Source organism: Oryctolagus cuniculus, chromosome 12, assembly GCF_051225735.1.
Source record: "Oryctolagus cuniculus isolate XC-2025 breed Fujian yellow rabbit chromosome 12, ASM5122573v1, whole genome shotgun sequence".
In the NCBI taxonomy this organism is placed as follows: Eukaryota; Metazoa; Chordata; class Mammalia; order Lagomorpha; family Leporidae; genus Oryctolagus; species Oryctolagus cuniculus.
The window spans coordinates 77,963,247-77,976,121 of record NC_142878.1 but is presented as its reverse complement, the minus strand read 5'-3'; the positions used below and the strand labels follow the sequence as shown (position 1 = coordinate 77,976,121).

The 12,875-nt window shown below is 42.1% G+C and overlaps 1 long non-coding RNA gene across 3 annotated transcripts in view; it reads left to right on the top strand.

The window, feature by feature from the left end:
• Nucleotides 1-12,875, top strand: part of LOC149123107 (uncharacterized) — a 381,517-nt gene that overhangs the window by 66,746 nt on the left and 301,896 nt on the right. For all 3 annotated transcript variants that reach the window (XR_016218153.1, XR_016218155.1, XR_016218154.1), the window contains exon 2: nucleotides 1,301-1,476. This is a non-coding gene — a long non-coding RNA (uncharacterized LOC149123107). The remainder of the gene's footprint in view (nucleotides 1-1,300; nucleotides 1,477-12,875) is intronic.

Genomic DNA, 12,875 nt, shown 5'->3' with positions numbered 1-12,875 from the left:
TGAAACAGCTGACTGTATGCTATGTTAAGTAGCCGTAGGGCAATGGATAAAGGCAGCTGAAGCAAAGGGAAGAGTGGTGGTGGGCACAGGTGATGTGTTGTTTCTACATAGGCTGCCTAGGGAAGGCCTCTCTGATGACATTTCTCTGAGTAAAAGAAAGTGGCAAGGCCCTTAGGGAACTGACTTGTAACGAGGAGAAAATGTTTGGCAGAAAATAATTAGACCAAGGCAGTGAGTGTATGAGAGCCATAGGGGAGATGCTATGGTTTGAGTATTAGTCGAGTGCTCCCCAAAGTGTTGTGTGCTACAGCCCAGGGTGGCACTATTGGGAGGTCATGGGGCCTCTGGGAAGGACCTCATGTCCTGAAGATGTGCCTTCAAAGGGGATTGTGAAGCCCACTCCTTGTTTTCTCTCTTTCTTGCTCAAGATGTGACCATGGGCTCCAATGCATACTCCCGGAATTATCTTCCACCTCTCTCACTGATGACCAAACCTGTGGGGCATCTGATCTTGGACATGAACCTCCGAAACTGTGGGCTAAATAAAACTTTGCTGTTTCTGAAGTTAGTTGTCTCAGGTCTTTTGTTGTAGTCAAGCAAAGCTGGCTAACGCAGAAGGTATAAATGAAGAGGCACTGGGTGAGTTTGGAGAGAGGGAAGATGACTGTGTCCTGGGGGTGGTGTCTGATGAAAAGCATGCTCAACCTCCTGCAGAGTCATTCACGCTCTGTGGGACCCTTGGGCAAGGCCTTTGCTGCACGCCCTCTCCTGAAGAATGGCCAGGCTTCTTTGCTTTGAGGCCGTTGGGCTTCCCATGTTGAACGAGGTGTCTTTGGTTAACATGCTGAGATCCTAACAGCAATGGAAGCGAGTCACATCATCCATACACTTTTTCTTCTGGGTTTAGTTTCCTAGACGTCACATTTCTTATTTAGAAGACTAACCTTCTGATCTTGCCAAGTGTTGGCCACTAAAGGCAGGAAAGCAGAAGGAGAGGCTCTTGTCTTTAGATAACTGTGCCTTGTACTCAAGTTTGGGAGGGTTCCCTTTTCACCTGATTTTATTTGCTTAGCAGGGCCCCATGTCTTCCACTAGAATGCACATACCCCAGGGGAAAATGACACATCATAAAATACCATCAGCTCCCCTTTGGCTGTTAGCTAGAGACAAGGCAAGGGAGCGCTATGAAAATGGAACAGGCGCCGGCATTCTGGCGTGGCGCATCAAGCTGCCACTTGTGATCCTGGCATACCATATTGAAGAACTCATTTGAATCCCGGTTACTCTGTTTCCAATCCAGCTTCCTATAAGTGCTCCTGGGAAAGCAGAGGAAAATTTTGCATCCCTTCAATCCATATGGGAGACCCTGATGGAGTTCCCGACTCCTGGCTTTGGCAAGTTCAGAGGAAGGGACGACGACTGGGTTCTAGAGGTGGGGTACAATGAAGATGAGATCCTGGCCATTGCCACCATTTGGTGAGTAAACCAGTGGATAGTAGATATCTCTCTCTCATCTTTCTCTCTCTCTTTCTCTATCTCTCTCACTCTCTTTCTCTGTGTCCTTCTGTCTCTAGCACCCTGCCTTTCAAAAATAAAGCAAATCTTTTAAAGAAAATGAGACAAAAGATTATATAGTTATATATATATATTTAAATATTTATTTATTTGAATGTCAGAGTCACGCAAGGAGAGGCAGAGGGGCAGAGAGAGAGAGTGAGAGCGAGAGAGAGAGAGAGAGAGGTCTTCCATCCGCTGGTTCATTCCTCAATTCGCTGCAACAGGTGGAGCTGTACCAATCTGAAACCAGGAGCCAGGAGCTTCCTCTAGGTCTCCCACATGGTGCAGAGGCCCAAGGACTTGGGCCATCTTCTACTGCTTTCCTAGGCCATAGCATCCAGAGAGCTGGATCAGAAGTGGAGCAGCTGTGACTAGAACCAGTGCCCACATGGGATGCCAGCACCTCAGGTGGTGGTTTTACCTGCTGTGCCACAGTGCCAGCCCCTATAATTATTTTCTATTAACATGAGGAAATGTCAAGGAGGGAAGTGAATTTAAAGAATATAGAATAGGGGGAAGGAGAAAAAAGGAGATAAGAAGGATGTTAATTTCATGAATCACATTTATTTCCAAATCTTAAAGTTGATCCAATGGAGATTTATTGAAAGATAGTTTAGAAGACTGCTTGAATCAAAAATAACATCATACAGTGGTGTTTGGGGGATCTGCAGGAGCCAAGGAAAGCTTGTGATATGTGACCAAATATGTTCTAGACAGAAACTGATTGAAAAGGGGCTGGTGGTGGTGGGGAGAAACAACAGCATGGAGATAACCTGGTGTAAAAGTCAAGGGAATGGTCAAGGGACCTGTGGCAGTACCAATATTTATTAAATTCCAAATTAGTTATGTTACTGCAATGTAGATTTTTCTTCCCAATACCTTCAGTAATATTTTCATTTCACCCAAAATACCCATAATGGAAGCTGCTTTGGGTAAAAATTGAAGCCAAGCACAGCCCAGGGCAAATCAGGGTTGAGACAGATGGGAATGTAGAGGCAGTCACTAGGGGGTCCCAGCCCCACCCCATAAATAGGTAGAAATCCCAAGGCTGGTACTGTAATTTCCACAGCCCATAAAATGGAGATCTTTATCTAGTACCAAGAACTAGGTCAATTCCAACTGATACCTGCCTGATGGATATTTTACAACTATTATACATTTTCAGTAGGATGTTAGTGAATCAGAACTTGAGAAGTAAGGATGAAAGCTGAAACTCCAGTGTTGAACATGAAGGGGAAGGGAATGTTTGAAGGGTAGCACTCCGTGACTTGTCCTTTTAATAGATGGAGCTGCAGCTGTCTTTACTCAAGGATTGTGTTATTTGCCTGTATCTCAGGGGATCTTTCACAGAAGTGAGTCTTTGCTGTGGGGACCCTGCAAGGACAGAGATTCTGTGCTATTATTTCTTTTCACAGCCATGAAGGCACATTTGCTACCTTTGAATGTCCTACTCAATTTTCTTGCCTTTGAAACTGGGGAAAATCCCAACTATCAATGGAAGGAAAACTTGGATAAGACAGCAGAGCGATGACTGCTCTGTATAAGGCTCTTTGATTCGAATACTGACTCACCAGGAACAATGTGTGTTTAAAAACACCCCAGCCCTGTTGGGAGCCATGTGATTTTTGGAAGTCCTCTCTTTAACACTAAAATGCCTCAGAAGGCTGAGGGAAGTTACTGGGATGGTATACTATAACAACAAATAAGCAAACAAGTTCTTAGGAACCCTAAGGTCAAAAGCATATCTACATTTTAGGATGTGGGAGATGGCAGCCTATTTGGGACGAGGGCTGGACACTAACCCACCTCTGTCCAGTATGGTATCCAGTAGCCTGGGTGGCTCTTAAGCACTTGCAGTGTGGCTAGTCTGAATTGAGATGTGCTGGAAGTGTAAAATACCCTGCCAGATTTTGAAGACTTAGTATAAGAAAAAAGGAAGGTAAAATATCTCACCGGTGGTATTTTTATATTGCTTCCATGTTGGGATGATCATATCTTGATATATTTGCCATAGTAAAATATTTGCTTTAATTTTCTTTGGCTGTCCTAAGCAAGCACCATTGACTGATTAAACAATAGACATTTATTTTCTCATAATCCCAGAGGCTAGTAGTCCAAGGTCACGGTGTTTGCAGGGTGAATTTTTCTGAGGCCTTTTGCCTTGTAGATGGCTGTCTACTCCTTGTGTTTTCATACAGTCTTCCCTCTGCACATATCTGTGCTCTAACTTCCTCTTCCAGCAGGGAACCAGTCACACTGGATGAGGGGCAACCGTCATTTAAACTCAGTTGCCTTTTTAAAGTCTCTGCTTCCAGGACCAGTGTTGGGTTGCAGTGGGTTAAGCCACTGCTTGTAATACTGGCATCCCACACAAGAGTGCCAGTTCAAGTCCCAGCTGCACTGCTCCTGACCACGCTCCCTGCCACGGTGCCTGGGAAAGCAGCAGAAGATGGCTTTAGTACTTGAGCCATTGCCACCTGTGTGGGAGATCAGGAGGTTTTCCTGGCTTCTGGCTCTGACCTGGGCCAGAGTTGGCTGTTACGGCCATTTGGGGAGTGAACCTGTGAATTGATCTGTCTCTCCCTCTCTTTGTCACTGTGCCTTTCAAATCAATGAGTGAGTAAATCAATCTTAAAAAAATATAAAGTCCCTGTTTCCAAATTTATTTCAGGAGGGTGGTGGTGGGAGAGAATGAATGAATGAAGGAAGAAACAAATGCAAACCCACATCTGCTCTTTTACTCCCCAAATGTCTGCAATAGCAGGGGATGGGCTGGGGCCACAGCCAGGATCTGGGAGTACAGTCCAGTTGTTCCATGTGTTAGGAACCTGATTACTTGAGCTACATTGGTGGGAAGCTACAATCTAGAGTTGGAGCTGGAAACTGAACCAAGACACCCCTTTTTGGGACACATAACCACTAGGCTAAATGTCCATTCCAACTCAAACATTTATTACATGTCTTTTCATCATATTTCTATTGGACACTTCTTCCACTCCCCAAAGTGGCTTCCTTTGTATGTTATTTGCTGTGGAATTTCTTGCTGCCTTGAACAACACCTGGCACAGATACACAGTTGAGATTATTCATTGAATGTACAGGGAATGAGCACCACAGGCCATAGACAAGGTGGAGAGGACTTCGGGTGTGAATCTGTAGGTCAGTAGCCTTAGTCGAACATTTGCCTAGGTGGCTCACGGTTGGCCATAGTGTCACTAGGAGGCAGAAAAACTGGCCATCCTGGCAGCCGGCGAGCCTGGTTGGGGCAGGGAGAATTTGCAGTAGGCACCACACACACACACAAAAGACCTTTGGGACTTGACCTCCTCCCCTGACCCTTCTCTGACTTGCAGGTTAGGTGCTAGAATGGTGGAAGTAGATCTGGAAGATTTCTGCAGAGGCGGGCCCAGACTGTGAATGAAGAACATCTGATGGTCCCTGGAGGGTTGTGACCTAGAGGTTTTTGTCATAAAAGTAATTTTTAAAAAAGACTAATAAATATTTGAAAAACCAGATGAGATAGATGGCTTAAGAAACAAAATGACATAATTCATGAAAAGGAAAGAGAGCATTTATATTTGAAATAGTTTTCAAAGACTCTCACATCCATCCCAGCTTTGCAAAAAGGACTTTGTGGGAGAGTTCTTCTTAATGTCAAGGAAAAAATTACTGTGTTAAACAACTTTCAGTAACAGAGAAAGCTTTGCAACTCATTATGCTAAAAGCCAGATAAAGGTGGCCAAGGAAAAAATTTTAGGTCCATTTTATTTATAAACTGTACGTGAAAATCTTATGTAACATGATATAAGTAACCCATTAATACATTACAAATGTTATGATCAGGTAAGGAAGATTTAGCTTCAGATATTATATAAATGTAATTCAACATATTGGCTGGTGCCACGGCTCACCTGGCTGATCCTCCACCTGCGGTGCCGGCACCCTGGGTTCTAGTCCCGGTTGGGGTGCTGGATTCTGTCCCGGTTGCTCCTCTTCCAGTCCAGCTCTCTGCTGTGGCCAGGGAGTGCAGTGGAGGATGGCCCAAGTGCTTGGGCCCTGTGCATACACCTGCATGGGAGACCAGGAGAAGCACCTGGCTCCTGGCTTCGGATCAGTGCAGCGTGCCGGCCATAGTGACCATTTAGGGGATGAACCAGCGGAAGGAAGACCTTTCTCTCTGTCTCTCTCTTTCAGTCTCACTGTCTAACTCTGCCTGTAAAAAAAAATGTAATTCAACATATTAATGGACTAAACAAGGTCTTTCAATGATTATTTTGATAAATGCAACAAAAACTTGGGATAAATTCCAGCCTGTAGTAGGAATTATAGACTATGCTGCATACCTCTGTTCCTGCCAGTGGAGTTACATGCTTCTCAGGAGTCTTTCCTCCCAAAGCTCTTTATATAAGTTATCCTTACAGTTGTATTTACAATATTGTTGTGTTACAGTGCTTACTATAGCAATTATGTAATTTAGTTAACTATTACATAAAACAAAAATTTTAAGTGTGAAAGGAGAATTATTGTTCCAAATATTCAGTTGAATGTCCTGCAAAGATTGGTTAAAGGCAAACTGGTAATGCTGCTATCAGGTCAGTGGAAATTCTCATCATATCAAAAGCAAAAGCTTTTATCATACATCAGGGAGTTGGCGAATGATGGAGTGTTTAACCTAGCAGTTAAGATGCCCACATCCTCCATCAGAGTGCATGGGTTAGATTCCTGGCTCTGGTTCCTGATTCTAGCTTCCTGCCAGTGCAGACCAAAGAAAGCAATGATGATGGCTCAGGAAATTCTGTTCCTGTTTCCCATGTGGAAGACCTGGGTTGTGTTGCTGGCTCCCACTTTCTGTTGTTTTCTGGCATATGTATAGTTTTATGTCTTAAGTTATCATTTTGAGTTTATTTTTGTACATGGTGTGAGACAGCATCAGATTTCCTTTTGCATGTGAATGTTCAGTTTTCCCAGCACCATTTATTGAAGATGTTGTGCTTTTCCCACTTTGTATTCTTTGTGTCTTTGTCAAAACTCATTTGGTTGTACATATATTGATTTATTTCTCGGCTTTCTATTCTGTTCCCTTGGTCTATATGCATGCTTTTAATGCCTATACCATGAAAATATGAAGTATATTTTGAGATCAGAGAGTATGATTGATGCTTCTGGTTTTGTTCTTTTTTGATCAAGGTTTCTCTGGTTTTTGGGGGCCTTTGGTGGTTCCAAACAAATTTTAGGATAGTTCTTTCTATTTCTTTGTGTTGTATTGAGTCTATAGATTGATTTAGTTAGTATGGATATTTTCACAAATACGTTCTTCCAGTTCATGAAAGTGGATTATTTTTTCATTTATTTGCAACTTTTTCAATTTGTTTCATCAACATTTTATAGTTTTCAGTATACAGATTGTTAATCTCCTTGGTTATATTTATTCATAAGTATTTTTTATTGCTACTGCAAGTGGAATTATTTTCTTTATTTCTCTTTCAGATTGTTCATTGTTACAGAAGTGCTACTCAGTTTTGTATATTGGTGGATCTTCATAATTTTTTGATGTATTTTTTTTAAATCATGAAAGGATGTTGAATTTTGTCAGATGTTTCTGTATCTGTTGAGATGATCATATTTCTTTTGTCCTTCATTCTCCTAATGCAGTGGATCACCTTTATTGTTTTGAGTTGTTGAATCACACTAGTATCCTTCGAATAATCCCATTTTGTCATGGTGAATGATCTTTTTAATGTGCTGTTGAATTAGATTTGCTAGTACTTTGTTAAGGATTTTTGCATCTAGAATTTTCATCTTTTGAAGAGAATGCCCTTTCCATATTGAGTGTTCTTGGTATCTTTATTCCAACATTATAAAGTCTGCATCAATAATGTATAACTTTCTTTTCTTTTGTAGCTTGGTAACAGGGTGCTTCATAAAATGAGTTCAGAAGTATTCATTTATTTTTTTTTTGAGGATTGCTACTTTTTAAAATGCTTAGCAGAATTCTCTATAGATCTATTTTCATATTCTTTGTTTCATATCTAAGAGTTGAATTGCTGACTCATGGTAAGTATATGTTTGACTTTATAAGACTGCCAAACTTTTATTTTCCAAAGTCATACCACTTTGTACTACTATCAGTAATAGATGAATGGTTTTAGATTTTGGCTACTTTAGTAGGTAGATATGTTCATGAGGGATTTTGTAGCTATCATTTTTTGTTATGCCATTGGTTTTGATACGAAGGTAACACTGGCCTTATGAAATTTTTGCAGAACTCAGCAGTGAATCTGTCTGTGGCTGGCTGGATTTGTTATTTACTTTCTGTCGCTCCCCCTCTTCGTGGAGGAGCAACACAGGACCCTGCGCTGTTCTTTCGTCTGCTCGGCCCTCCCCGGGTTCGCTGCTGGTTCCTCCCGGGTTGGCTACTATCCCTTCCACCTCCGTGGAAGGGCAGTTCCCCCCGGCCACATTCCCCACTTCCGCAGGGGAGCGGCACACCGCCGGCCGGCTCGTCTCGGGGGCTGCACAGGTGTTCCTTCAGCTAGATGTTCCCCATAGATGTTCCCAGTGCATGCCGTCTCTCTCCTCCTATATAGTCCTCTCCACCAATCCCAACTCGGCTGCCCACACGCCGAGTACGCTGCTCTCCTCCAATCAGGAGCAAGTCCTACAGTTTATTAGTTGAACTGGAGGCAGCTGTGCGGAAGCTGTTTACTTCTCTCCCAACGCCATGTTGTGGGAGAGCAGATGCATAGAATAAGTCTTAATTCCAGTAACTCAGTCCAGTCCGGATTGCTCCCCACAACTTTCCTTTTTCTTAAGAAAGCTTTAAGTTGTAAGTCAAATTTCACTAATGGATGAAGGACTAATGTAATAATATATTTCTTCTTGAGCAAACTTTGATACTTGGTATGTTTCAATTATTTTTATCCATTTTATCTAAGCTGTTGGATGGTTGAAGGTTTTTAAAAATTCCATTCCATTATTAACCTCTTAATGATTGTATAATTAGTAGTAATAACTGGTCATTCCTCTTATTTGTAATTTGTGTTTTCCCTTTTGTTCTTTTGATTGGTCTAGGTTTTACAATTTGTTGATCTTTTCAAAGAGCCAAGTTTCTGTTTCACTAATTCTCAGTATAAAGCTGAAACAAGAAGGCACCTTTTCAACCTCAGCTGGGAACATGCACATTGGACCACTCAATTTTTTTTTGTTACTCCACATGTATATATGATGACCATGAAAGTGCCTTGAGTATTGATTTGGGGTTAGCAATAGTCAAACTTGCAAAAATGGAACCCATGAATGAAAAGGACTGACAGTAGTTTAGTTTAGTGTTAATCAAGATGGATCTTGGGAAGGGACAGTGGAAAACTGCACATGCTAAGATCCATAGGTTACTAAAACAAAGTGAAAAAACCACAATCCATTTCCTTCTTGGGGCTGCGGTAGGGGATAAAAAAAAAAAAAAACTATAACATTCCTTAACAGAATCCTGGATACAGATCTTTGGATTAAGTGGATTTAAAAAATTTTTTGCCATATATATATATATATACTTCACATATATATACTTCACATTTATATATATATATACACACACACACACACACACACACTTCACATTTAGATGCCTAATGTCATTTTTCAATTAAATTTATTCACTTGGTTACAAAATCACTTGGTCAGCATTGAAATATGGTGTTCATCCACAGCTTTAACTGTGTGTTTCATTGTAGGACCATGTCTATTTGGTGCTCTATGAATGGACCTTAAAAAAAAAATCAGTCCTGTCATTATGTTATGAATTGAATTTTTGTCATTAATTCCTTTCATCTAAACACTTGTTGTATGATTGTGTAACCTGTGTTAGCATTTGTCTATCTTACAATAAGCCTCAAATATGCACGTGGCCAGGAGGGCTTGCTTGGCTTCTGAGGGTCCTGCCCTTTCTGTTTGGCTGCAGAGGAAGAGGAGAGCAGGGGACTGGATGAAGGATTAGGTGGTCAGTGTTGGAGGTAGAAATCTGGAAACGAAGGTCACCTTGAATTCCTGCAGAGGTGTCAATCACAGCTGCACCTGGAGCAGAGTTGAGCTGAAGGGTTGTGGTGCTGGATACCCAAGACAGCTGGCACAGTATTAGTGCCTCTGAGACCTAGAGAGGTTAAGTAATTTGTCCAAGGTCACAGAGTAAGTAAGTTTTAGGGCAATATTGTATAGAAATTTTTATAGCTTTACTGGGAATCACAAACCTTGAATCCAGTCCTAATTTAGCACCATGATCCTGTGCAAGTTACTTAATATCTGCAGATTTTTGTCTTGATTTGTAAAAAGTTCAGATGGATCTCTTCTTGGCCTTTTTGCTAAGGTCAAGTGTAAAAGATCAGATGGAATTCTGAGTGCTATGCTTTATACTCATTAATTTAAGATTGAAAGCAAGACTCTAGAAAGCTGAATAAGCAGAAAGATGTTTGTTTCTTTTAGATTTATTTATTTACTTGAAAGTCAGAGTTAGAGAAGGAGAGGCAGAGAGAGAGAGAGAGAGAGAGAGAGAGAGGTCTTCCATCTGCTGGTTCACTCCCCAAATGGCTGCAACTGCTGGAGCTGTGCCAATCTGAAGCCAGGAGCTGTCGCTCCCCGTCTTCGTGGAGGAACGACACAGGACCCTGCGCTGTTCTTTCGTCTGCTCGGCCCTCCCTGGGTTTGCTGCTGGTTCTTCCCGGGTTGGCTACCGTCCCTTCCACCTCCGTGGAAGGGCGGTTCCCCCTGCCACTTTTCCCCACTTCTGCGGGGGAGCGGCACACCGCCGGCCGGCTCTCTTGGGGGCTGCACAGGTGTTCCTTCAGATAGATGTTCCCCTTAGATGTTCCTGGTGCATGTTGTCTCTCTCCTCCTTTATAGTCCTCTTCCACCAATCCCAACTCTGCTACCCACACGCCGAGTACGCTGCTCTCCTCCAATCAGGAGCAGGTCCTACAGTTTATTGGTTGAACTGGAGGCAGCTGTGTAGAAGCTGGTTCTCCCTTCTCAGCGCCATATTGTGGGAGAGCAGATGCATAGAATAAGTCTTAATTCCAGTAACTTAGTCTAGTCCGAGTTGCTCCCAGTTGCTCCCCACAAGGAGCCAGGAGCTTCTTCTGGGTCTCCCACATGTGTGCAGGGGCCCAAGGACTTGGGCCATCTTCTACTGCTATCCCAGGCCATAGCATCCAGAGAGCTGGATCTGAAGTGCAGCAGCCGGGACTTGAACCGGTCCCCATATGGGATGCTGGTGCCAGCTTTACCCGCTCCACCACAGGGCTGGCCCTGATGTTTGTTCCTTATTTGAAGAGAAAGAATGTATTTTTCTTCTCCAGAGTCCAAATGATTTTCCATTTTACATAGACAAAGTAGATCTTATCAAGTATTTATTGAAGCTGCAGATTGCTCAGACACAATCCAATATCTCATTTGAAACTAGCAAGAGGTATGTGATGCCTCAGGACTGAACAAATGCTTAAGCCAACTCTATAAACAAAGGAATATCTGGAAGTAGTTCAAATTTGAAGAAAGCCATCACATTTTGGGGTGTACTTGAGAGAACTAACAAGTTTGTTCAAAATCTTTACCGCTGAGGTCTAAAGCGTGCATCATTCTAAATGTAACTTGTTTGAGTCATCAGTGATATGTTTTGACCCTGTAATAATTGCAAAAGAAAGAAATGGTCAGCTAGGAATTGTTATTCATCCTTGGTTAGGACACATGACTATCACAGAGCTTCATGATCTTATTTTTGTTTTCATCTCCTTATTTCAAAACATTTTAAACACCCTCCACCTGTATTCAGCAATTCTTAAAATTGATACCATAGTCACCTTTTCTGTTTCTGTGTCTAATACTTGGTAGGACCAGTCAGAACTAAGATGCAGATGTTCTGAGCCGCCCCTGTGTGCATCAGCTTGCATAGTTTTAAGGGCATTCTCCTACACATGCACGTTACTGTTACCTAAAATTAATAGCAGTTATATAAAACTTAACATCCATTCTCCCCTCAAAGCTCTCCAGTGGTCACCAAAATGTAATGTATATCTTAATTTTTCATGTTCTCAAGGTCCATATATTATGTTGGATCATTTTGGGTATTTACTATCTCTATATCTAGAACATGTATCCACTTATTTTTGTATTGGCTTTTAAATAGCTGGTTGTCGTGTGCGGTGTGCTAGAACTTGGGCTTTTTTTGTTGCTTCTTCATGGTATTGAACTTGTACTGCTGTTATTTGTATTATCTCTAATTCAGAAGTTAGGTCTATAGGCCTGGTTAGTTTCAAGTTAATTCTCTTTGGCAAGAATATTTCACATGTTGTATATTTCACTTTGCATTGTGAAATGAGATATGGGAAGTCAGGTTATTCTACTGTTAGAAACCTAAGATTGGTCACTTGGTTTAGGTGATGATTGCCCAGTTATTCCATTATAAAAATGTTTTTCCCTTAGCGATTGGTAATCTGTGTAGAATGACTTCTCAATTAGTGGTTTTAGCATTCCTTAAGGGTCTTGGTCTAAATAGATTTTTGTGGTAGGGGGAGCATTGTGACTTTATAATTTCCTTTTCTAGTTTTATAATTATTACGAAATAAGAGCTTTATTTTGGTTTCATCTCCTTTGTGTCTTTTTTTTTTTAAACAAGCAGAAGCTTTAAATTTTTGTGATTGAGAAGTAAGAAGGAGACAGACATGCAAAGGGAGAGAAAGAGTTCCCGTCTGCTGGTTCACTATCCAAATACTTGAAATGGCCAGAGCTGCTCCAGGGTCAGAACCAGGAACCGGGAACTCAGTTCTGTTCTGTCACATGGGTGGCAGGAACCTGCTTTGGCCAGGAACACTGCTTCCCCTGCTGGTTCTTAGCAGGAAGCTGCAATCAGGGGTCAGAACTGGGACTTGAATCCAGGAATCCTGATGTGGGGTGCAGGCATCTTAACCTCTGGGCCAAACACGCAGCCCTCTTTTTCCTTTCTTTAGTTTCACAATGGGTTCATGGATGTTTGCTTATTCAGTGAGTTGCAACTGTAACTGTAGTCATTCTTTTTGATGCCAACATTTGTTTGAAAGGTGAATAGGAGCTAATTCATGTCCCTTTCTTATTTTTTGATGTATTCCTTCACACCCCCAAATGGCCGCAATGACCAGGGCTGGACCAGGCTGAAACTGGAAAACAGAAACTTTTTCCGGGTCTCCCACAGGCACGCAGGGGCTACAGGACTTGGGCCATCTTCTGCTGTTTTCCCAGGCACACTAACAGGGAGCTGGATCAGAAGTGGAGCAGCGGGACCTGAATCGTCCTTATTG